Here is a 22,611-nt window from a genome sequence, read left to right as displayed (position 1 = left end):
AAATTTCTTGTTTATATGCACAAACAAAGCCAATTCTGAATTGGCTTTATTTGGAAGAGTACTCACAGCAGTAGTTTCAATAATTGTGCGGGGTACTGTCTGTATTTGAAGTCTAACTTTTGCATTGCATAGACAACATTGTTCATGCAGCCTAAAACATTTTTAGATAAATTTAGTGTTTCAAAAACCTATCCATTGCTTTTCTAAAGAAAACCCAACTGGGGAGCAGTTCCACATCCTCAGGACTCAGCCTAATGAGCAATGGCACTCCTTGTCAGACAAACTATGATCTAACTAAAAGTCATGTTGCAGTGAAAAACATCCACGGGGACTTGAGTCAAGCTTCACCAAAACCCTAAGGGTAAACTTTGTTAAATAAAAGCAGTTCTGTAAATAGAACAGCCTGAAAACATGTACAGCTTGCTGTCATATACAGAATGCAGATAATGCTATGCATCTACAGTATAGTAAGTTGTATATTAGGGCTCCCAGAGTCCCAGCAGTCAGCCATTAGTCTGAGCTCTCTGTCCCTGTGTGAAATCCCTCAGCATTCTTTCAGCTTTCTGAGCGGATCCAAGCGAAGACCCTCCGACAGCAAATGTGCGCCTCCACTGCACACATCATTGATACTAATGGGGACGGGTGTAGGGTAGGGTGGCATGCGGATCAGAGTGTGCTGGGGTGTGATGTGTGGGTGCACACAAAGTAACCAAAGTCAAGATTACACAAATGGAGCTTGTGTGTTTGCTCCACGGCGCAAAGATCAATTCATGTCACTGCAGCAAATGGTATGACAACCAGTCTCCTCCCCAACACCATCTGCCTCCTCTGTGCCAATTTGTCACAGCACATCGAAATGTGGCAGTGCCCTCATTTAACACTGAACGATAGCATGGCTTGGAGAAGAAAATGTAGAGAAACAGATGAAGAAGAGAAGAAAATAAGGGCAGAGGCAAAGACTCGAGCCCTCTGGGTAATGAGTGAGAGAGGTCAATGTGAGTTTATAAGAGGGCAAAGACAACGAAATATACACATGGGGCATCTTGGTGACTCAAGTGTGAAACAGATACAAGCAAGAATCTGGGTTTAAATTTGGATCAGGACATCAGTTGCTTGACTATTTGTGCTGAGAGGCTTCATGTAAGCTTTAAGGCCAAAACTTAAAAAAAAAAAAAAAAAATTATATATATATATATATATATATATTCACAATTTAACCTGAAATAAGAGAGTCATCTGCAGTCCAACTATTGCACAAAGTTAAGTACATCTTTCTTTACTCCAACTACAACATCCAGGTGCAGGTTGCAGGAAAATAAATAAATAGGAAACCTATAAATAATTGTGATTACAAATTCTATGATCAAAAATATCATGTGGGTTAAAAGTTTATCAGTTAATTTGCAGTAAATCTGCCTTCATCACAACAGAAGCTGGGTTTTCAAAAGGCCGCTTTGTGTTTTGACGATTCACACAAAGACCGTTTCAGAAAGTTCCTGGCAAGTGGGCTTTGAGCAAATGTTCATACATTTAAAACGATGCTTCTTTCACAGTGGCAGCGACATAGTGCCTGCATTATTAAGCAAGTGGGTGACAAGATATGAAAGCAATGCCCTTCATTCTTTTTGCCTCCCTCTCCCTTACTCCTGCATTTGGCAGAATAACACCTCCATTCAACTCAGCGGCCTGATCGCGTTTCATGCTTGTGCACCCGCACTGACTGCCATTCTGTCCCATTCAACCTACGCTGATGCATCTTTGTGCCATCAATAATGACATTGGGGCCCCTCATGCCACCATGATGCCAGAGATCCAGCTCAGCAACAAAACCTCATTCTCATACACTCAACCAGGAATCAGTAGTGATGTTTCCCTGCCGTCAGCAGAGTGCATTGCCAACATGGTGGGCTTCTATTCACTTTGATTGATGCAGAATACTCTACTTTGGTCCCGAGCTGCACGTGTGCACAGCCAGCCAAAAGAGGGGATCACAGAACAGTGAAGCTTTGAAAAGCAAGCATGAATAGAGAGAACCAGAATGTGAACATTCAATGAGTGAAAACAGGAGCTCATGAGGACAAACCTGGTGTTAACCCTCCACTGTGCTTTTTATTCTTTGGTCAAGCTAAAACAATATCATAACCTGCAAAGGCAACACGATCTGGGAAAAACAGTAATAGCATTACCTAACACACTGCTAAATTTAAACTCCAAAACTTTTTTATTCATCTTCCATCAGAAACCTGGTGAATTGGAGCAGATACAACCTCCTCTGCAGCTACTGGAGACATTGTTATAGGTATTTATATGCCTTCATAATAAATACTGTTCACAATTCCAGCTGTTTAAAACTTTGCAAATATTTTTCCTCAAATTCACAGCCATGCACTAGTCTGAGACATAATTTTCACATGACAGATGTACAAGAAAGGGCTGATATAAATCTTCAATATGCAGAAAGAATGAATGGCTAATCATAAGAAGAGTTGCTATGTGCTAATCTAATCATGTGGTCGGGTTTGAGTCACGCAAAGTTAGGCTGATGTAGACAGCAGAAACAATATTTATTTCCAGCTTAGTCTATAAAAAAAAATTTAATTGTACAAGAATAGTCACACACACTATGCCTATAAAGTTTATGTTCTAAGGATGTGCAAAGAAGCAAACAGAGGGTAAAAGGTCTTAAAATGTCTGACATTTAAGTTACATTATAAGAGGAGAAAAGAAGGTCATGTGATCTTACAGTTTTGTCACGTTCAATGATCCAGTATTCTGTGCTCCTCCTACTCCTCCAAGGTAACAATCTGTCTTGTTGCGTGAAGGACAAACGTGGCTCGGTTGGTGGGCCGTCAAATGCTAAACCCTCCCTTCGAGGATCCTCCTCCAAGAATGCTTAGTCTTCAACAAACTTCCTGTGAAAGCAAACAGAAAACCACATAAGAATGCACAATACGAACAGCTGCACGGCAAACCCACTGCTTTAAAAACCTTAGGGGTTTGTCACATTTGCCTAAATTGTGGCCGGTGACACACAGAGGCCCCATGAAGAGGGGTTTTATGTCTTCTCAGAGTAATCTCCTCAGTCACTGTGCTGTCATAACATCACAGCTAACAAGCAGAGGAGTCATAAAGAGAGCCAGATGTGCTGGGCTGAGCTGGGTTATGGGCACCACTTGGTGATGACAATAAAGAAGCTGAGGATTTTTATGGTTCAGGAGGACTGTAGGGTGATGTTTGAGTAGTTTACTTTTCTTCCTAGAAAACAATGGGTCCATTTGTGAAAACATGCCCAGCTTAATATCCTTACATGAAATCGGCCATAAGTTCAGAGTTGTTTAATTCCCAAGACAAAGCTCCGCCCACTCTCCACAGATTGCCAGGAGTGTTCTATAAACTAAATGCAGCACCCGGTATAAGATGCCTACACTTGTGTTAAATGCAGGGTACATTATCTAAACCTTGTTTTTGAAACTGACAATGTGCAGGTTTGTTTATGGAAGATGTGGAAGCAGATATGCTCCAGGTCATTTGCTGCAAAACAAAAACAGCATTATAGAAATGTGTTGGCGTACAAATTCTTAGTCATACACATGAAGAGCAACAAGGCAAGTGGATTTCCTAGTCTAGTCTGTTAAAAAGGGCTGCAAGTAGCTAGGAATGAAACCTATGAGTTTATCTTACAGTGATATATTTTTAATGTATGTGATATATGCCATAATGTTTTGCATGTGCTTGTTTAGTAATTATTTGTATAATACTATTTACTATCAGATTTTTGTGAAAATAAGATACTTTAAAGAATTCACAGCAAGAGAGGACAACAGCACAACATAAAGCAAGTGGACTTTTTTCAACATAAAAATTAATCTATGGATGCTATAAAAGTAAGATGAGTTGTTCCTTTCAGTTCAGACTTGCAACTAATAACTTATTTTAAGTACCTATTTAAACCTTGTTTTTGCAACAGACAATATGGAAGCTGATAGAACGGCAGATATTTGCTTCTAAGCAAACACTGTGTTCACAATAACAGAAACAAAAACTGAAAAGTTAAAATAAAGTTAAGGCAAATAATTCAAATCCACCAGGGAAGGGCATCTGGATGAATCTGGTGGTTGTGTTGTTAAGTTTAAACACAACCAAAAAAAATGTTTAGCTGGCTTTTTATTCAAGCATGTAGGTCGTATCTTTTTGGTGGTTAGGTTTATTGAAACATCAGCTTTACCTGTACAAACATATTCCCAAGCAGGCTATTCACAGCTTTCCTTTCTCATTCAGTAGTTATTTACACAGCTTTCTATTAGTTCCATATAATTATGAACATCCCTATTCTCCTTAAGCTTGCTTTTTGTTCTTCACACTCACATATGCAGCACTGCAAAGTCTGTCTCACACTGACATCCTTTAGTTCCCCACCCAAATAAACCACATTATACATAGGAGCATATGTTACTAATGAACTTCCTGGGAATCCATTATTGCAATTTCAGCATTACCCCGACATATACTTAAGTAGTTTATGATGATCCTGGCTGAGTAACAGTAACTGGTCTATAGGTTTCCAGTAACTAAAGAAACCCCTGGAGACACTTTATCTGCATGTTTTCACCAACCCCCCTTCAAACCACTCAAGCAAAGCATTGGGAAGAGACATCCTCACTTTGGAGCAATTCCCTACAACCTTAGCCATGGATCAAGCATGTCCACTGACCAACTCCTGCAGCGCAGCAGATGAGCTGCTGTCTAAATCCCTGTTGAATGAGGCAGCTGACTACAGCTGGTGTGAGCTGAACACAGTCGCTCACTCCCATCATAGCACCATAAAGTCACTGAAGGCCTATAAATTCTTAACAACCCCAGACTCTCTGTAAATTAAGCAGAGCTGTGTGACAGCTTCAACATGCCGGTTTGTAGTGACTTAACCTGCGTGCTGTAAAAACTGGAGGGAGCCAGGGGCTGGCTGGTGGAAATGTTAAGGTCACTGTGCCAAATGACCAAATGTCTTAGTCATACAATGGCACCCCTTGGAGTAACATTATACCATCTCTAAAAACACATGGAGAGGAGGGTTTATTTAAACAGAACCTTACAATAAATCCCTCTTTTTACAACAAATCTGTTACAAAAGTTTGTCTGAATGGATAATAAAGAACAAAGAATGAATAAAGAAACCACACACTTCCATTTTTTATTAAAGATTTTAAAACTGCTTTAAAATATATTGGTGGAGGATTCTGGTAAAAAGCTATTACCTCTTCTTGTAGTATTTTCTTTCATATCAACAATCTTCAGGATGACAAGTTCCTAAAATGAAGTGCAGCTACAACATATTAGATGGAGACCAGATTGCGTCAAACCAGTTCCACTGAATCATTGCTTCATGTTATACCTAAACAAACGTGAACAAATGTAACATGCAGCTGCCCTGGAATCCCCAAAACACACAGAATATTGCTAATTCCAAAACAGGAAGGATTTGCTTAAACTCACCACATGTGCAAAACAAATTTAGATATCAAGGCCTAGAATCCCCATCTCTTAATTACAACCTGTTACTCTTTAGTAGCAATCAATCAATTCCAAAAAAAAAGTGTGTTGTCAAAAACAACATGTGGACTGGATAAGCAACATGATTAAGAGCCACTGGCAAAGAGGTCAGAGAAATTAGGGTGGGCAGATTTAGCTAAAGAGGGCACAGAATGAGGAGGGCCTTCAGCTTATGTCTATTGCTTGACTCAGACTTTCTCCACTCCAGTCTGAATATAGTGGCAACCAGTATTGATTATACGGAATGAGATCAGCAGGTGGGACTTTTATCAAGTGCTGCAACTTCAGCTGCTGAAGCTATTAGACAATGTGATTGGAATGCATAGGAGATGAAGGATAATGTTGCAGAAACTCTTTCCCTGGCAGACTGTGATCATTGCACCCTTGTGTTAGTAAGACTCTATAATTTCTAATCTTATTTTCAAGGAATAGCCCCACAGAGGGTTTCCCTTATCCTGCCATAATAGTTTTGAAGCCAGCTACATTTCCTTAATTAGCTTTTTGGAGCCCTACATTCCCATTAACACCACACTAACAAACAATTTACTCCTTCAAACACCCACCTTGAGCATCCCCTTGCACTCCAGGTCTCACTTTCAGGAGTTTGTGTCAATTTAATCTTCTCCTTTGAGCAAAGTTGGCGAAGTAATTCCTTTCCAAAAATTGCCCTAATTCTAGCAAAACAAATTTGTAGCACCACAGCCAAGCTCACCACATTCCCTATTATTACTCCTACCACTTTGTGGATATTTCCCCACAGTCCTTGCAGAGCTCATTGGGTTGTGGTCGTGATCAATGGCCCCTGACCATAGGCGTCAAGGGGGCCCTGGGCTCCAGAAATGGAGGTATTAATAATGCAGGGTTCAGGCCTGTCATATCCTCCATTAGCACAGAAGAGGCGGGGGGCCCAATGGCTGATTGATTACTAATTAGATTAATTGCCATCTTTTAGACGAGGGGAGGAATTGGAGCAGTGACAATTACGAGGGGTGAAGAGACTTACCAAAGGAAAAATATCCACTTACTCTTTTAAAAATAGAAATTTTCACAACAGAAAAGCAGAGGAATGTACAATTGAGGAAACAAGAGTCAGAATTTGAACACAAGAATTCAATTAAAGGCCAAACAACTACACAGTAGTAAAAATAATGTCTAACAAATTACCCAATTCCCTCTAGGCCTTTCCCCACAATGCACCTGCTAAAAGCAAACAGCTCAGCTGCTCTGACCATAATGTTAACTAAAACCAACGGTCGTGTTATTTGCTGGTGTTTTCATTTGGGACAATTTTCCTTCTCCTATTCCCACATGCGTCTTGTTTGCCATTACAATCCAGAAAACAAAAAGGCCCAGAAATATACAGAGAGCCTGAGCTCAATTTATTCTCCACACTTTCCCTTCATACAAAACTAATAAAGAGCTCACATCAAAGCTGCAGAAAAAATACTGGATTTCAAAGCTACAAAGAGTACATGAAATATGTTTTGATAACTTTCCTATAAAGCTTTTTTAATTACCAAAACACCAGATGAATATAGTTTCTATAATACATGCATTTAACTTGATATTTTTTATAGCAAATGAAAAAAAAATTGTGTCTGAAACAAATCGTGTTCAGTTTTTATTTCCACAAGTGTTAAATGAAAAGCATCGCATTTACATTTGTGTCAGGTTGAATGGTGGCTGTCACTTTTAAAGCAGAAAATCAAAGTTTGACCATTTGTTTAAAAGCCACAAACAAATTACACATAAATAACCGGTAAGTGTAGATGAAGATTGCACACAAATGAAGTGTGTGATATATTTGGCTTATTGGGAGGAGTGCTGGTTATAAATATCAGCAAATATATGATAACTCGAATACTTTCATATTGTTATTCAACAGGATTTTCCTGTGAGCAAATTAGGAGCGATACTTAAATTACTTACTTAGCTGTACTTACAGTAAAATAATTGAAAAATGTCTGATAGACTTTTTTCCATCCAAGTCAAACACATTCAACAATGCCAAAATAATGTTTCCATTCACAGCATGAAGGGAAGCATGCATGTGTGCGATGGTTTCCAAATAACTGCCACAGTGGTATGACTGAACTCGTTGCACGCCTACACTAAACATAAACAGCCTCACAAACAGCCAATGAATTTCAAATGGGGAGCAGCTTCATTTGTTTCAAACTGCCACATCAACAGCAGACCATGAGTCGTATCCTGCTCTGCTGGTTTTCAGAGATCTAAGGAGAGAAGCGTCCCACCCTGTATTAGAGCATTAAGGGCAGTAACTAGTAGCCATTTCTGACATCTAAGACGTAAAACCGATTATTTGTGGCAATCATGCAGACGACTAGCACTTGCTTTTGCTTTAAACTCCAAGTAAAGGAAATATCTGTCATCTTATTATCAAATAAAAAAATCAGAGACTGCTCTTTACCAGCAAGTTTGACGAGGTGATCGTCTTTGCACCTTCTATTCCTATAAATAATTTCTTGAGAGGCTGTCAGAGTTAAGTGGACTGCTGGACCCGATAATTATTCCACTCTCTCATTCTTCTGGGAGGCATTTCTGAGATAGACCCTCACAGCTGACAAAGTTCATCTCATATTCAACTCCACTAGTTTAGTAGAAAATGTGTAAAGACGAGGCTTTGTTGAGCTGCCATGACTGGAATCTGTTGGCACACTGTCCCAAGGGACAATACGGCTAACAGAGCCATCCCCTTGTCAGAAACCGTCAAGAGCTGCCAATGACCTTTAAACGCCTTCATAAATTCTGCAAAACACTGATTTTGCTCTTGAATTTTCTGAAACAAGGCATTATGCAGTGTTTATGTATTAATAAAAGATCAGAAATCGCTGGAATTCTTGTCTTCCAACTGTACTGATTTACTGTAGAAGGAAAATACTAAAAGGGAAAAAAAAATTATAAATAAAATTAAAAAAGCAATTTTCATTTCCTGAATGTGCTTGGATGCACATTTTCAAGGCAGCAAAAGGAACAATTTTACTCTTGAAGGAGGGCTGAAAAGCTCTGACTTCTCTATCAGAATACAGCAAGTTTTTAAGAGTTTGTATTTCTATCTTGACTTGTTTGGTCTGTGCCCGCTTCTCCTTCCTTTCTCCTTCTTTAAGCCCAAGGCTACATCCAGTCTTCTCCTCTCTGCCCTAGAGGCTCTCTGCAGTGACGACATGCTGTGCTAATTGAAAGCGACCCTGACTCGTCCTTTTTCCAAACCACTCTGGCTGATGCCCTGTAGTTTTCTCTCTGCCGGAGGTTGACAACTGGCGTTTCAGCTGCGATGTTCTGCTGTGCAAACTCTGGCCTCGCCATGTTGGCCTCTCACCCATCTCCCTCCACAAACACAAGGCCAAGTCCAAAGCTTAGCAGAGCAAGAAGAAACTGCAGATTTGCACCTTTTGGAAGTAGAAGTTTACCTTGTAAGTGAAGAACATAGAGGCATGGATAATTTTATTTGAAAAGTTTTAGAAAAGGACTTAAAATAAATGCATCTATTTACATGTTTTTGAAAAACCCAACATTTAATTTGAGTGAAATTATTCTTTAGGGAATAAAATCCATACAAAACAAAAAGGCACAAATGTTGATATACCTCACTGCCTTTGAAAGAAATGGAACTGAAGCTGTTGTTTAGTTTATATGTGACTTTGTTTAATCTGCTGAAAGTTTTTATTCACTTTTAACTGGTATTAAATTACTGTATATTTCTTTGATCTATAAAAGAGAAAAACTTGTGAACCTGAAACACCTTTCTGGATTCTCTGTTATGCTCCATTCTCTTCAGTTCCTGCTGCAGCAGGTTTGCTGAGACTAAGATGATGATGAGAAAACATACCTTTCTGTCTGGTGTTGATTTGCCCATTAAGTGTTGATAAAAAGCCTAAATAAAGACACAATGATGCCCCATATCCCTCTCTGGTTGCAACTGTATAGAAATATTGGAAAACAAACGGAACCCTGGACAAATACCTTTTTGCAGACAAGCACATCTAATAATCCAGCTCAAACAACAATTGAAAATTTAATGAAGATGCAAACAGTCTCAGCCCATTCCCCCTTGAATAGGAGCTGCAAACTCTGAAGGACAAAAAGCACAAAAGCTAACCTAATAAATGAGCTACATCTGCTACACAGACAACACGATTACATTCTCCTCATGCATAATTCCATTATCTAAAAAAAAGGAGATTTTCAACTAAAACAAAATGCTTGTACCTGTGGTGTTTCAACAGAGGTTGAGCTGCTTTTATCACAATCACAGAATAGAACTGGGGCCCGTAATGTAATAGCCTAGCAGTGTGCTCATAAATCACCTGAGGAGGCTATGTGCCACATGCGCTGACACTCCCAATCTGCCAACTTGTGTCTTTATTAAAGAGCGCATTATACTGAAAGGCTCCTTTTCACCCCCACCGTCATCCTGCAATAAACGCCTCCACTAATATTTATGTGAACATAAAGATATGAACACTTTGTTGCAGTCACAAATAAATGTTTCTAAACCTTCATGCACATATAGCTGAGCTCCGTGTAAATGTGGATTACTGAGGCATAGAGACGTTGACTATTTTTATATTTTTTCCCTCTTTGTTCCCAATTACGTCAACTGTCTGCTTACCACTGCCGGTTATGCATGAATTAAGATATACAAATATCTATTTATATCTGATTAAACCAGGCAGTCAATCTCTGGATATTATTGGTCAAAAAGTATAAACAGCAGATTGTGTTGCGCATTGTGCTTTGTTGATGCGTTTTCCTACTTCATGCTTTCATAAACTTTGACAGCTAAATTGGAATATGTCAAAAGCAAATGTCGTGTGAGCTGACAAAAAAAGTAATAAAGTCAGATGAGGCGTCACTGGGCTATATATACCAGACGAAAAATAACATTCATCCTAGGAGATTTTATTGAATGCCAAAAGGCTCTCATTTTGTTTGTCAAGTGGTAAATTTATAACTTTAAAAAGCTCTTAAATCTCTCCCCCTGACTCAAACTAACTGAAAAACCCTTTAATTATTTTTTTTTTCTCATGATCCACACGCATACCTGAAACATTCTTTTAGTGACCTGTTTTTAAAACATTTTTGTTCTGAAATAAATACAAACTAGCCATTGAGTACAGCTTTAAAAGAGCAAATGTCCCTTGAGATGTTGGACAATTTTAGATTGGACAGATTTTTGACAACACTTGGGAAGTTATTTGAAAGTCCAAAAAGTAGATTTCAGAGAAAATTACAAAATATAAAAGTATTAGGTGCTTTTTTTGTGTCTATTGCATTTTTTTCCCTCCTGAAGGCAGGAACATCTGGATCAGGGGCCATGGTGAGTGCCTGGACATGCCAATTACCGGAGGCAAAATCTGGCTTTGCAGACATGGTATGTCACCTCACTGGAAATTAGGCAGCCAAAGCTGATGAGTGAGGTTAACCAATACTAACTAGATACGGTAGGATTCACCTTCAAGCACAGCTTAAAAGGTCAGGGGTCAATCTTTACCCAAGCAGAGAAGTTCAAGTATCTAGGTGTCCTAATAATGTGTGATGGGAGGATGAAGCAGGAGACGGACAGATGGATTGTGAACTATTATCCAGGAACGCATGCCCTCCAGTCTGTCATTATGAGGAAAAAACATAACAGAGCTAAAAATTCTGAGGTCTCGATTTACCGGTCTGTCTCTGTTCAGACTCCTCACCTACAGTAATGACATTTAATTAAAACAAGATGCTGGAGAGAAGTTACTGAAATGAACTTCTTCCATGAGGTGGCTGGACTAAGTAAGTAAGTAAACTTGTTAAAGCATATGATCACAATGCCCCATGAATCTCCTTCCCTCCCTTGGGTACAACCCATTGGAAGAAGATCCTGGAAAATCACTCCTATATATCCCTCTTGACCAAGGAATGCTTTAGGAAACTATATTAAAATTAAAATATGTTATGAGCTATGTTCTCAATGAGTCATATCAAATACAGAGAGTCAATATGGTAACAATTCAGCAAACATCCATACAGGGAAAAAAACAAAACCTGGAACAATATCGGAGTTTATTGAAAACACCAGATTTTTGTCTTCAGTTTGAAACAAAACAATAGCCATTTTTTGGAGGCATTGAGCAGTTTTATAGCTTTCATCACCAAGCTGACATTTTGAAGAAGCATCTCTAACATTAAAATAATATTTTCTGGATGTTACCCTACTGCCAAGGCTCCTCATTGGCACAACAGAACGTAAAGACACATTCATGGATGAGTTACAAACCCCAAAAAATATTAATAAGCAATGCTCTGGAAGAACAATTGTAGCTTTTCATGTTAAAGTTTGGCAAACTAAAACATGCAAATGGACTAGTTTAATGCCACAAAAATATGAGCAACAACTCACAACAGTTGAAGAATACGTTGACTCAATCTTCATCACTAGTAATTTCTATAGTCACTTGGATGGATATTACATATGGTTAAACATAGATTTCAGTCAACAAAATGCTTAATCTCATAAACTAGAGAGGAAACTAATAATTAAAATAATAAGTCAAAAAAATTGTGGCTTAATCACAAATTAAATTTTAATTACAGAACTGAATCATGTGATTATTTTTGGTTTACTTAATCAGCACACTAGACACATCTGCTTCCAAAAACAAGATTTTAATTGTTTTCTTCTCTGTTTAAAATGTTAGTCTCAAATCTGAGGCAAAAATCACAAAATCGTGCTAATCTTGTCTTAAGATCTGAGGAGAATTTCAACTGTTAACATATGTGCTACTTAAAAACTCAAACATTTTTAGGTTCTGAGATTATCATTCAGAAGGGGTTGGAACAACTGTGGAAAGTGTTTCAGAAAAAGCGGTGTGGTCTGTTTAAGACCTAATAATTTATTTATTATGCGGTTTTATCAGTCACTCTATGTTTCTCAGTGCCTTCTTGCTCACGTCAGCCAAAAATGACGGCTGCAAAATGTGTTTCAGCACCATATGATAAACACATGTGATGAACAAGTCTTCAGTTATGGAATTCAAGTTTCTCTGCCTGCTCTCAATTACGAGTTTCTAAAATTCTGGAGGCTGCCAGTGTGTTTTCAACTAAAATAACGCAAATTGCAAGCGGGAAAAACAGCAGATCTTCTTCTCCCACTCACTTTTTTGCAAACACAAGATGTATCCCTTGGTAAACACCTGCTGCAGAACATATCCTGTTGCTGCGAAACAGAAATCTAGACAGAACTGAAGCCATTAAATGCGAGAAATAGTAGACTAGAAATAGTCCAGAGATAGAAAAAAGGCTTCGCCTTCTGCTCTCTCCTGAGGGACACCTTCTCCGAGAACACTCCTCACCTACAAAGTTGCTGTATGGGTGTTAAGTAAAAGCTGCAAAATCAACCAAACTTTAAAAAATGTATTTAAATTCTTTAAAAATGAGTATACTACTCTAAGCTATTGTAATAATAATAAAAAAAAACACACATAATATCAGAAAATAAATAATCACATTTGATTCTGGTTTAACCTCGTCAAGTCTCTGGTTCATTCTTTTTTTCATCATCTGAGAAAAACTTCCACACTAAGCACCATCGTCTCACATTATGAACTACAAATAATTATTCATGGCTTTGTTTTATCACAGTTGGATTACTGCAATGCCCCATACACTTGTCTCCCTAGAATAGTTGCAAGTTGTTCAGAATGCTGCTGTCAGGCTTTTGATAAAATCCTTCAGGGTTTCACAGTGACTCCAATCTTGATTCAGCTACACAGACTTTGAGATTATTTCAGAGAGCAATTTAAGATCCTTTTACTGACTAGGAGAGCTTTTCCTGGACAAGCACCAGGTTATATCAGTTGACTTCTGCACCCATATGTCCCTGGGAGGTCCATTGGTTCCTGTGACCAATGACCTCCTAATGCTTCCCTCTGCCAAGCTGAAAACAAGAGGAGACACTGTTTATATTTATTCCTGTTGTGTTTTTATGCATTGTTGGCTCTTGGAAGTACTTTGTTATTCTGTAACTCGAAAAATGCTACAAAAATAAAGTTTTTCTTACTAATTCAACTAATCTTGTTTCTAATTGGCAATGACAGACTTTGTTCAAAACATAAGACAATTCATAATATTTTGCATCAATAATTTCTGTTTCTGTTTACAGTAAATATACATAGAAAATTACCAACATCCTCCTCCATAATGACTGGGGGAAAAAAATCAAACACACTACTCTACCCCTGCCTGCTAAAATGTCCTGTCCCTTCCCTGCACCAATCCGCTCCAAACTTGATCAATTGAGAATTACGAACATAACTCCCACATCACACCAATAACATCCTGAGAATTCAGATCAAACACAGCCTCGCCAGTCGAGACTGAGCCGATGCCATCTTTTGTGATGCAGAACATGCGACTCGGAAGACCACGACAAAAGGGAACGAGTCAGACAGGTAATCCAGGATTACAGCACCAACATGTCATTTTGTGGATGCGTTATTCCTGCTCAGTCGTCTTTTGTATGAAACGTGGGGCGCAACCCCATCTGTCTGCTGCAAACTCCTCTCTGGCACCCATCGATGAGGCACCGTGGGCCGGCATAGACAATGAGATAATGAGCTCTTGTTGCCTTGTCAACGCCATCCTTTATTTTACCTCAGCAGCCACACACTTAAGCTTTTGTTTGCATGCTTGCCGGTGTGATGAGATCCTCAGTAAACAAAATACCTAGGTGGTGGATTCCATTTTCTATTGTTTTATAAAATCTAGAACATATTATTAAATTACAGAACTATAGCAGTCCTGCAACCACCAACGTATTTTTGATATGGTGAGGAAAAGAGTAAAATGGTTTTGGACTGCAAAGGCAGATGTTTACATGCAACGTTAATGTAATAATATAACTACAAAACTTTGCATTGCTCAATTAAAAGTATTATACAGTCACCTCCCACTTTTCTTCAACATATTAGAAGCACATGTAAGTTAGAATGCAGCAATCCAGACAGATTTTTTGGTATGACTGACACTATTAGCTTTTTTGCTTGAAATATTAAATCCTACTAAATATTGCATTCTAGCAATTAATGTGTTTTCTACACTTTCTTAAAATAATCATAATCTTGGAAGGTCCTTAATAGGGTGACTGTGACTTAATGGGAGGAGTAGTTGTCTTGGAATCAGAAAGTTGAGGGTTTGATCTCAGCTTCCTTCTGCTACATGTTAATGTGTCCCTCGGGAATGCACTTAAAACCAAATGTATATATGTGTAGGGGTGTGCACTTCTATGTGCAACTAGATAGAGTTGGCTCAAGAGTGAAGGGCTTTGACGGGTCGGTAAAACTAAAAAACTGGTGTAGAAATTGAGTATTATTTCATACCTATCTTGACATTTCAAATCAGTTTAAGATAAGGGAAGAGATCTGAATTGTTACCTATTGTACTCTTACATAAAGTTTTTAATAATCTCAGCTGGGATTCTAAAATACTGCCATAAGTACAACATGTCCCCTTTTGAAATACAACCATTACAGAAGAAAGCCGTAGTTAAATAAAATACTTTTCTTTCAGATTTCCAAGTTTAAAAATCTAATCTAAGACTAATTATGCAAAAAAGTACAAGCTATAAAACCTTGTAAAGACTAAAAGCCTGTGCAAAAATAAATAGAAGTTTTACAGTGTTTTTTATAAAAAATAGATAGAATTGACGATTTGATTTTTTTACTTTACTTAAAATTAGAGTGGTAGTTTTCACATATAATTAAGTACAAACAATACTAGTTTAAACTCTTTTCTTGAAGGCTGTTTCACAAAAATCTCAGATGAGACTTCGGTGTCTGACTTTGGTTATTTATTTATTTTTTTAAGGTTTGTTCCAATGCTTTTAAACTAAGTTATTCAAACCACAATACTCCAAACAGTAAAAATGAAAAACAAAAACAATCACTCACTGCAGAGGTTGCAGGTAAACATGTGAAATCCCATTCTGTTCAAAGTTTAATCCACATTGGCCTATCCTCTTCTGAGTTTCAATAACAATGTTGTAGTCTGTAGCCTATACTCAAGAGTCAGCAGCTCTTGAGTGTTTGTGCAAGAAGCAGTCACACCACATTTCTCGTTGTCATCTGCAATGCCATCTTAACGTTTCCTGTAGGGTCGCATTCTCTTGCTTTGCATCACAGCAGCTAAAGTGATTTGGACTCTTGCAAGTCAAATTGCAATGACTTGAGCTTTGGGATTTCCACAAATGCAATTTCTGCAAAATCATCCTGCTATAAAGTGTTCAGGATTAATGCCGCACAACATATCTATGACATGTTGTTATAAAAATTGTCATTGTTCCTTTAACATGGGTAATATTGGATTTGCAAAACACTGCTTTTGATCCATAAGCTCTATAACTGCCAGTGTGCTAAATATCAATAGTACTACAACAACCTTAAATCAAAGGCAATTGTACGTTCACTTTGCACCTTCATTGGAAGGTGCAAAGAGGAAAAGAAAGCCAAGACACCAGCTGAAATGTATCGATACTTGGTATTCTTGCATCAGTGTAAATTGGTATAAGTTGTTTTTAGCCAAACTTATGGCTTATAAAAGGTTTTTGAAACATCTCATGATGTTAGATACTCTTAATATGTAAAACATCGCACTGGTTCCAAATGCATTCTTAAACTTCTGAAAACTCTAATGTGATTGATGCCATATTTTATAAGTTAAAAGAACATTACTTTACTATAATGAGTTGAAGAACCTCACCTCACAAGATTTTCAATAGTAGAAACAAAAGAATAATCAAAAGACTCAACTGCTGAAGAAAAAAATGCTGAATTTTAAAATCTCCTGTTAAGCATATCAAACCTCCTAGGAATATCACATGAAGAGTTGACAGAACATCACGTTTTTCAAGATATGGTAGTGGCAGACTTCATACATTTGAAGAAAGCATGAGTGGAAACATTTAGAGCAAAGTCTGATAAGAATCTATCAGGATGCTGAAAAAGAAATGGTGGTAACATTTTTAGCAAACATACACCTCGCTTCAAAGAAAGAAAAAAAAGCTGCATTACGCCAAAACCCTAAAATCTGTTACAAGAATTGAAGATCAGATTCTTTGGAAAAGGCTCCTAGAAGGTAAAATTATTTGAAATTTGGCACACAGTCATATTACTTAGGCTCATTTGTGTTCATGGACTTACAGTACATACAACTTCTAGAGAACATTTCTTCTGCTTTAAAAATAATTTTCCATCTGCCCACTTGCCCTCCCCACATCTTACTATTTTCATCTGAATAAAGGAAAATAGAATATTTCTTTTACAACAGCAGTAGCTGAAACAGTACTGCTGATGTCTGGCAGAGATGTTCTTCTCAAGGGACCAGTCAAAGGCCATGAAGCTAGTCTTTCACCTGCTTGTATTAGTTAAACTTTTAAGGGTGAAACAAAAATTCAAGTTGACCTAACTAGAAAAAATGTTTAATGAAAGTCCGGAACAACCTTGGATGCTGTAATTCAGGACATGTGCATGAAATAGTGCTTTTTTTTCTTTCTTTCTTTTTTAAATGACTTTGGCCAAATTCCCATTGAAATCATATAAACTGGCTGTAAACCTAGAGCAGTAAATATTACATGCCAGTCAAAGTCCTCGTTTTCAATAGCTAAAAGAGTCTTGTGCCATTTGAATGAGTCATGACAGTTAAATGAGGCAACGACCTGTACCCCTCACTGTGTCTTTGGAGGATTTTTTCAATAGTGACAAAAGCTCAGTCCTATGTAAACATGGGGTCCGGTGGCAGGGTAGGCCAGAAAGGGCATGAGGTTGTGTTTACAACCACAGCCATGCCGTGGTCTGGCAAAGGAGTTCATGAAAATCAGCCTGGCTTAGTTTCAGTCCTAAGCGGTTTGCTAATAGCTGTCCAAGTTCAGGGCTCCCATTTGTCAGCTTGGCTGATGTCCGCACCATGAGGATGATTCCCTTTCTCTAATCCTTTTCTTCAACTTCACTGAAAAAGTACAGTGTGCACAACAATCATAAGGTTGTGAAGGTTGTTGAAACTATAGTTTAGCAATAGTCCAGAAAAACTGCAAGGAGCCAGTGATATAATACACAATACCACTGCTGAATTGATGTCAAGTGTTTCTATTTTAAAAACCGAAATATATTTACTGAATTACAAATTTATTTAACTTTGCACCAGAACAGCACACTTAAATACACCAATGGTTTCACAAGCTTGGTCAAACATGTAAAAACAATGACATTTAATATGTTCACTCAGTGCAATTAGGAGTAATTAATAGTATAGCAGCCGATGTAAAATACACAATAAAGAAACTGATAAAAACAATAGGTTGTCTACCTTGGTCACACATGTAAAAATAAACTGCAACAAATCATCTTTCTGATGGCTCAGAAAGTGCAATTAGGAATTCTGAATAAAGTGTAAAATAAATAATAAAGCATGACACCAGAGAATTAGACAGAATAAATCTTAAAGAACGGGAATATTGTCAAAAATCTAGTTATATATATTTTTTTCCCCAATATCGGGACTGATACAGATAATATTGAATTGGTGCATCTCTGAATATTTTATAATGCATTAGTAAAATAAACAAAAAAACACCGAGTACATCAAGCTGTCAGCTGAGAAAACAACCAAAAAGCTTTGGTTGTTTTCTCTAAATTCAGCCTCAACCCTTGAAAACAGGCTCCAAACAGGAAAAAAGGAAGAGATTCAGCCTGCATAACAAAGTGAAGGGAGTGTAGAAATGACGGGTAACGAGTTGATGTAAAGCACCAAAGAGGAAGTGAAAGTGGAGAGGGAAAAGGAATAAAACTAAGTTAGGGAGCAGCAGTGTGAGGGGAACAGCTGAAAGAGGTTCTGGGGCCCCAGGTGAGCCTTGTGGTTGGTCATTTCACAGCTCCGTAGGCTGAATAACACTGACAGGTCAGCCGGAAGACTCTCTGCCATGAGAAACCCTCTGTGGAAACAGAATCAACACACTATATCGCACATAAAAACATTACCATCCATACACATACAGTTCCCTGTCTTCGCCACAAAGCAATTTCCTTTTCAAATCTGCCGCACAATAACCAGCCACTGATTACTGACCTTAACCATTTTTTTTTGTTTTCATACATCAGCCCCATTCTTTGGCTGAAGTCAGAGAAATACAGCTCCTTCATGACTCCAAGCTGTAAATCAGCCAACATGCTATATTCTTCATATATTCTCAGCGTACAGGACACATTTGAACGTGCAGAGAGCATGTTCAGTTTAGGTAATAAAAAGCTGACAGCTGAGAAGATTGGACGATCAAGGATGACAACTTGATGTTATAGCCATCATTATTGCACTAACAAGTCAATTAAAGTGGACTGCAAGGCTAAACGCCTGTGTGCTCATAGAAGCATGACAAATGCGCGCTCACAGGGAGTGGTGTTTCCATAACATGTGATGGTCACATTCATGGACACACTGGAATGTGGCAGCCCCGTTCCAACTCCTCAGGAAAACATTTATTTTCACAAAAACATATGTTCCCAAAAAGTTGGCTAGTATATTGAGCACACTAAACCAAAATTCAGCCTTTTGGATAGAGTCTTTTTGCAATACATATCTACACCTGAGACAAATTACAGCTTCAGAGATGCTAAAAGTCACAGACATGAAAAAACAGAAGTGAAGAAAATCTGGATTTATAGAAACTAATATAGTATATAGCGCAACCCCACCTCTCTGCACCGTTTCAGTCATTATTCAAATGAAACTGAGGCAGGAAAAAGGCCTGGTTTAAAAGTTATTAAAAAAAAGAACTATTATTTTTCTGGGAACAAATCCATAAGTTAACTTTTGAGCTTTTTTGTAATACGAACTGCTATTTCTCCCAGAGTTCTTAGCCGGCTCTCAAGAAGAAAATAAAGGTCAAGTGAAAATGAACTAAATCTCCATCTCTTTCTGTCACAGGTAGGATTTCTAACTACTCACTGGTTTACATCTTTTGAGACTTTTACCATTTGTTTCAAGGAGATTCGATGTAATTTTCTCCCCGATCACACATGAAAATTAAGGCGGAGAGGCGTTTACTTTGGATTCATCCATGTGACAACCTCCTGATGCAGAATGAATGCCGCTGACAGAGAGCCTGTTCGGATGACGAGCAGTGGGAATGCAGGTGGGCAGGCTCTGGCTTATCTGTCGGAGCAGCCAGAGGTACACCACACCTCCTGCCTTAAGAGCGGCTACGACTCAACGACCACATGCAGAGAGAATGAGAGGGTGGCAACATGAAGGGGGAGAGAAGAGAACAGAGCGGTAGAGCTGCAGCAGGTGCTGCAAGAAGATCAGAGGCACAAAATAATGCTGGAGATCCTGGGAGCTGTGAATGAATAGTTTTAATTCAACAGGAACTATGCTGTTGTCGAGTCTGAAGCAAACGGCAGGGTTTTTATGTCAGATTTTAATAACTTGGTTCTAAAAAAATAAAAACAACAGAACTTACTTGACTTGTGATTTAAAGGATACAAGTCTATATATACAGAAATATATCTATAAAGGTTATGAACTACCGTAAATATGGCATCTTGCATAATCATTATGTGAACAAAGTCGTACTGGTCACATATCACAATGTAGCATATTTTGAAACAGTCAATAAGCCCAGAATGTGATCGGAATCAAAACTATTGCAAATATGCTGCTGCAATAAGACCAAATTTGATTTGTAAACCTTTTCTCTGACTATAATCCACTAGAACTCAAGAAACTACTTGACGTTCTAGTTCTAGTAAAAAAAAAATACATATACATACATGATTTAGTACAGGGAAATTTAATGGTGTGCTTGCAAACTGAAAATAGAAAGAGACTGAATGACAACACAACGGCACGATGTTGGCAAATTGACCCAGAGCTCCACAAAAGTCCTAAAACTAATTGTTATTGAGACCTGATGACCCAAAGATCATCAGGTCTCTTTGCAGACTTTTTAATGCATTTCCGTCTGACTGACTGAACATAGCGGTAAGATAAAGTTGAGTCATGCTCAGACTTGTCATAGTTCCAGCATTGTATCTTCTCACTCTAATTATAGGTATGTAGTAGTTTATGCCTGTATTTAACTATGTCAAGAGAAGAAACTCAAAACACATCAGTCTCTTATTTATTGGACTATTCTTTCGCCTTATACAGGAAATGTTGAATTACTAATTACCAGCCAGAAATTCCTCAATAATTTCATTGATTTATAACATTTTTAAAAGCTCTTCAGCTACATAATGTGTATTTTAAGTATATTTTAAGTCCATAAATCTTGTTTTTACCCAAGATTTCTACTAACTGTGTTGTTGGAATAGATGGATTTTCATAATCCCATTTAAATTAACTAAAGTCTCAGTCAATACAAGACCAGTGAGAACATATTAAAATCATCTTGAAATTTTTAGATGGTCAAGTTTTGCATGCAAGCATAGACAAATAACTGAGCCTCAGCTATATTCATTTTAAATATCTACTGTTGCTTAGAATGGTTTTACAACAAAAAGGTTAAAGTAGTAAAAAAAAAAAAACTCTTTTGTTTTTTTCTTCTGATACACAAATCTGACATTAATCCTTGTTCACCTTTATTTGCCCCACAAATACCTCCACTAATACCACTGTATCTGAAACTCACAGTCGCTTCAGCTGCAGCATCTCACCTTGCCTAAAATTATCATCAGGGCTTCTAATGTGTTGACTAAGCAGCTCCAGGCTCTCCAACCGGGAGCTCAGTCAGGCTTTTATGGGAATGTGTGAATGTGAGATTCCAGGTGTCACTTTAATTGAGACTTTGATACTGCCGTCTGAACAAAATGGTAAAGTAGTAGGGAAGACACAGCACCACACTTGTAAGAAGAAAGCTGATTACACAGTGGGATCAATTTGATTGAAGCCCAAAACAAGGATCTGAAGTCCATAAATGTTTCATTAATGCACCCGAGTCACGCTTTGTTTTACACTAAGGGGGAAAAACATTATCTGAACAGAATGAAAAGGCCCTCCGTCCACAACCGTCTGCTGCATATAAACAGAGACTTCTCTTTTTTCTGCAGTGTAACAACATTACAGAGGTCCCCCATCTGATTGATGAAAGTGCCAGCTCTGCAAGTGCCTCTTTTACATAGCAGAGAGTCTTCTCTGCAGCCCACAATTCATCATCTGACAGTGGGATGGTTGCATCCATCTTAATGCATTACACAGACAAACAAGTGGCAAGTCGCACAGTGAAACCGTGAATCCCTTCAGGATAGTGCAGAGAGAGTACTGCGGGCAGACATGAGGATCGGAATGCAGTTCACCATTAACATACCAATCCCACATGCATGGAGACAGAGTACCAGAATTATGTTCTAAAAGACTGCACGGTTTATCCAGTTCCGAAGATAAAATGCTCAAAACATAGAAAACCACTGTGGAAAACAGTTCGTAGAAGAGCTAGCATCTCTGAGACAGCTTTACTGAATAGGGGAACTCCATTATCGTTACACATAAAATGTGAAATGATGCATTAAAACTTCTGGTTTTGGAATCAGTCTTGTTATGTTGTTTGAACTATTTAGTAATTTAAACTGTAACTAACCACCTTTGAAAGCATATTCCCACTTCTAACAAATTTTGAAAAATTCCACCAAAGTGGGTGGAGCTAAGAAACAATCCAGGGCATGGCTAAAGGCATGGCATGGAGCTGTGGTCAAGAGGACAGAAACACTGTTGCCAACTTATCCTCCTTGTCATTATCTTTAGTGTCTTTTCAGACTCCTTTGGAGACTTATTTAAAAAAGAAACTAGTGACAAATCAACCAACTTTTCCACTGTTATAACAGTGGAAAGGTTGTTATAACCCTAACATGTTGAGTCACAATTATTGTATTTAAGTTGAATCTGTTGCATCATTTTATCCATTTAATTGATTAGTTTTATAATTAAGTCGATACTTTTTTCTTTTTTTACTTTGTATTGCCATTAGTGTATACTGTTATACAGTAACAGGGTTACGGTAACTCTAACCCTATCAGGCAGCTG

The 22,611-nt window shown here is 38.0% G+C and overlaps 1 protein-coding gene across 8 annotated transcripts in view; it reads right to left on the bottom strand.

Moving 5' to 3' along the window:
• The window catches only part of sema6cb (semaphorin 6Cb), a 159,118-nt gene that overhangs the window by 92,016 nt on the left and 44,491 nt on the right, over positions 1–22,611 (bottom strand). For 5 of the 8 annotated variants that reach the window (XM_028012381.1, XM_028012379.1, XM_028012385.1 and 2 more), the window contains one exon: positions 2,744–2,912. The exons of 1 other annotated variant lie outside the window; for it this stretch is intronic. The gene's annotated coding sequence lies outside the window, so the exon portion shown is untranslated. Of the gene's footprint in view, positions 1–2,743; positions 2,913–13,364; positions 13,484–15,494; positions 15,582–22,611 lie in introns of those variants that run through there. 2 more of the 8 variants (XM_028012380.1, XM_028012384.1) reach the window with 2 other exon arrangements.

The sequence above is a fragment of the Xiphophorus couchianus genome, chromosome 3, assembly GCF_001444195.1.
Source record: "Xiphophorus couchianus chromosome 3, X_couchianus-1.0, whole genome shotgun sequence".
Classification (NCBI taxonomy): domain Eukaryota; kingdom Metazoa; phylum Chordata; class Actinopteri; order Cyprinodontiformes; family Poeciliidae; genus Xiphophorus; species Xiphophorus couchianus.
The sequence above is the reverse complement of the archived record's forward strand: the minus strand, read 5'-3'. Positions and strand labels throughout refer to the sequence as shown.